We start from the raw sequence: 4474 nt of genomic DNA, 5'->3' as shown, positions 1-4474 counted from the left end.
TGTCCCTGCCCCTCTGTGAGCCATGCTGGGGCCCTTTGAGGCAAACTCACCGAGCCCGTTCCTTCCACTGGGCTCCACAGGGACTACTTTTACTTTTTTTTTTTTTTTTAACAGTTTCCAGCTGATATAACTCTAGTGTGGGAAGATGGGGTGAGGGACCCACATGCCATGACAAGGCAGCGTGTAGGACGGTCACCTTGGTGTGTCGCGAGGACACAGTCTGAGTTGACGTCCCAGAGACACTGGCACGAAATGGCCTGGAATTCCCACGACAGGGAAGGGGGAGGTTTTAGCCATGGAAAGAGTCAAGTCCCCTGGTGCTGGAAATATTTTGCTGCAAGAGCTTACAGAACAGAAAAACTACTAGAATTCAATACTAAATTTAAGATGACCATCACAATACTAACAGTGTACATTTATTTATTTTATAAATTTATTTATGTATTTATTTTTGGCTGCATTGGATCTTCGTTGCTATGCGTGGGCTTTCTCTAGTTGTGGCGAGCAGGGGCTACTCTTCGTTAAGGTGTGCAGGCTTCTCATTGCGGTGGCTTCTCTTGTTGCACAGCACGGGCTCTAGGCGTATGGACTTCAGTAGTTGTGGCACACGGGCTCAGTAGTTGTGGGGCACGGGCTTAGTTGCTCTGCAGCATGTGGGATCTTCCCGGACCAGGACTCGAACCCGTGTCCCCTGCACTGGCAGGCGGATTCTTAACCACCGCACCACCAGGGAGGTCCTAACAGTGTACATTTAAATCGGTCATAAAGCGCTTGCATCTACTTTGCTTCAACCATCCTGAAAACTAGGTAGAATATCATTACCCCATTTTACAGCTGGGGAAACTGAGACTCAGGTGTGAGTTTATGGACACATGACCAGTAATTGCAAGAACAATCTGGTGAAAAGAAAATAAGTGGATTCAGAGTTTTCCACAATGACTTCCTGCCTTTTGAGATTATTATGAAAGACAACCTGTGACAAATGAATACAATGTATCTCTACTCCATCAAACGTTTGGGAGGCCAGTGAAACATCTGAGTTAAAAATGTTAGACTTCTCAGAGGGGAAACAATTTTTCCTGTTTACATGGCTCGAGTTAGAAGGCAATGCTATTGTCATCTTTTCCAAGTTCCAAGCAGTAGGTGTGCCTACACGTCGTTTACTCAGCTGGTGGACAGAGTCTGCAGGGGACACATCACCGCCTGCCATCTATAAAGCACCCCCCCTCCCCGCATGTGTCACACACCCTGCTGAGAAATTACCCCCCCCCATCACTGAGGTGGCTGTGGGCAGGCAGACGGGGGGGTGTTCGTGGAAAGCAGCAAGAGGAGGTGGCGGGTCCAAAGCTTTGAAGTGAAGATGTAAAAAGACATCAATGCTGTTCTGAAAGGTTGGAGAAGACCTTCATCCAGAAATAACACAGACACTATGAACGGCAATGTGGGAAAAGTCACCCTAGTCCCAAAGGATGCACAAGACATGTTCTTGTCAGAGGGGCAGCTTCTAGAATGAAGACGCGGTGAGAATGTCAGGGCGTGAGGCTGCCCCTGAGCTGAAGAGGGTCCGTGTGGGGTTAGAGCCGAGGGCCACTGGTCACTAAGAGCTTCCATGCACATGTTTTCAGGACTTCTAACAAGGATGCAGAGAAATACAGCCCAAGATATGGGCGTGGCATAGCTGGTAGAAAGAGCTAGAATGAGCTTTTATATTTAAAAAGAATTAATGATGAAGGAACGGGGGAGTCTGTTAGCAGAGAAAGTGGGGCGATGGGACAGAGGCCATCATCCAAAAATGGGAGAGAGAAGCAGAGAAAAAGGAAAAGAGGAGAAGGGCGTGACTTAAAGAGGGAAGGGGAAGAACGCATAACCATGATGGGGAAGAAATGAAGTCCACAGGGTGCGTGGGGTTTGGTGGACACGGGAGCCCGAGTTTCTACCCTGACTCTGCTCCGGAGTCCCACTGGGGTCCCCAGGAATTGGTGATGCTTCTGGGCCACACCTCGCTGACTGTCCAGCGAGGACAGCGCCGGTCCTCACAGCTTAGGAGACCCATGGATCCACACACGCAGGGTCGCAGCTGAGCCTGGAGACAGGAAGAGCTCCGGGGCTCAGGGCACTGAGGGCGAATCAGATTCAGCCACTTAAACCTAGGATGCTCAGGTCCCTTAGAAGGGAAGTGTTGGAGAGCATGGGCTTGAAATAGCTGGGCTCAATGGCTGGAGGAACAGCAAATATTTCCCGTGTGCTTTCACCAAGCGGGGCCTCGAGAAGAGCTCCCGCCGCTCCAAGGGAAGCCCGGGGAAGGCAGGTCCTATTACGTGTCTCTTCTAGAGCTGAGGGCGTGCAGCCTGGAGAGGGTAAGGGTGTGAAGGCCACACAGGTGTTAAGTGGGGTAACTACAGCTTGAAACCGGAGCTCAGGCTTCAAAAGCAGAGTCAAGAAAAGTATAGGCAGGCAAATATCACATGAGATCACTTATTTGTTGAATCCTAAAAAATCATACAAATGAACTTATTTACAAATAAGAGACTCACAGATATAGAGAACAATCATGGTTACTAAAGGGGAAAGGGGGGGAGGGATAAATTGGGAACTGGGGATTAACAGATACATACAACTGTATATAAAATAGATAAACAGGGCTTCCCTGGTGGCGCAGTGGCTGGGAGTCCGCCTGCCGATGCAGGGGATATGGGTTCGTGCCCCGGTCCGGGAGGATCCCACATGCCGCGGAGTGGCTGGGCCCGTGAGCCATGGCCGCTGAGCCTGTGCGTCTGGAGCCTGTGCTCCGCAATGGGAGAGGCCACGACAGTGAGAGGCCCGCGTACCACAAAAAAAAAAAAAAAAAAAAAGATAAACAACAAGGACCTACTGTATAGCACAGGGAACTATATTCACCACCTTGTAATAACCTATCATGGGAAGGAATTTGAAAAAAGTATGTGTGTGTGTGTGTGTGTGTGTGTGTGTGTGTGTGTGTATGTACACACACAGAACTGAATCACTTTGGCGTATACCTGAAACTAACAAAATATAGTAAATCAACTCTAGTTCAATAAAAATTTTTTTCTAAAGTACAGGGCAGAGGTAGTAATTACCCAAACAAGGGCTTGGAATAATAAAGTCAGAGTTTAAAATCCACTGCACATCAATGCCAATGGCGGCTGGATACAGAAAACACAACCAGATGCTCAGGGCTGGTACAGGATGAGAAATCATGAGTGACTTCTCATGTCATGGTCAGTGTCGGAGGGGTGAAAGGTCGCGCAGGAAGTAAAGGTTGAGATGCCTAACGCCTGCTGCTGGGACTCCAGTGGCTCCCGGTCTCACCCTCCTCCTTTTCCCAGGCACAAAGCCCTCTGTCTAGACTGAAAACATCACTGACACACACTCAGAAAGGGTGAGGAACTTTCAAAAAGAATGACAGCTTTGAGGAGGGACTTTACTGGCTCAATGCTTCCAGTAACTCAGGTATTTAAGAGACACTATTTATGGCAAGTCACTAAAATGGGTCTGATGTGACCCACATCTATTTACTTTTCTTCAGTGACACATGACCTTCTCAGTCTACGCACTCTGTCAAAGTGTCGCCTCAAACAAGACGCTCCTGACTTTGCTATGCAAACAGCAGGGGCTCCCTTCTAAACCCCACTCCAGTGGCATCGAGGTCTTCTTTAGGCGAGAAGTACAATTTTCAAATAGAATGAAAGTCAAAAATCAATGAAAATTAGACAGTAAGGCAAGGATTTTTACTTTTTTCTTATGTAATGTATCGTATATAGAGGATTACGTCTAAACTTTTACCAACTAAAAAGATAGAAAGAAATAGGATATTTGAAAACAAAGCATTACAAATCAGAGTAAACTGCTACACACACACACACACACACACACACACACACGGATTTGAGTAACAAGGGTGAAGGAACACTATTATTATATAATCAGCCAAGCTCTCATTGATTTTATGGTACTTGAAATTACCCAATGTGCACCTCTAGGATGAGCATAAAAAGTTCATATATCAAACGCACTTCCACTCTGTAAGGGATACTTCATCTTCAATAAACCAGTACAAATCACTTTGCTGTCAGGATATTAACACAGCTTTGCCCTTACATGGTGTTTACCATGTAAACATATGTAGGACTTCTCCTACATATGTTAGCTTCTCACGACCGCCCGAAGAGGCAAACAAAATACTATTCATACCACCACAGGTTTACAGAGCAGGAAACTGAGGCACATATGGGTTAAGCAACTTGCTCACACTCACTCAGCTGGATTTGAACCCAGGCAACGTGGCTCTTAACCATCATAGCAGAGGTTCTCAAGGTCAGCCTGCATCAGAATCCCCTGGAGGCCTTGTTAACACACAGACTGTTAGAGTTTCTGAGGCGGGGCCTTGCAAACTCGCACTTCTAACAGATTCCCGGGCTCCCCTGGTGGCGCAGTGGTAGAGAGTCTGCCTGCC

General features: G+C 47.3%; 1 protein-coding gene across 1 annotated transcript in view; it reads right to left on the bottom strand.

Annotated features, from left to right (window-relative positions):
* Nucleotides 1-4474, bottom strand: part of BMP6 (bone morphogenetic protein 6) — a 144441-nt gene that overhangs the window by 10912 nt on the left and 129055 nt on the right. The window lies entirely within an intron of this gene.

This window comes from Monodon monoceros, unplaced genomic scaffold (assembly GCF_005190385.1).
Source record: "Monodon monoceros isolate NGI ecotype Baffin Bay Population unplaced genomic scaffold, NGI_Narwhal_1 Super_Scaffold_3, whole genome shotgun sequence".
NCBI classification, from domain to species: Eukaryota; Metazoa; Chordata; class Mammalia; order Artiodactyla; family Monodontidae; genus Monodon; species Monodon monoceros.
Note: the sequence above shows the minus strand (reverse complement) of the source record. Positions and strands in the feature narration are given on the sequence as shown.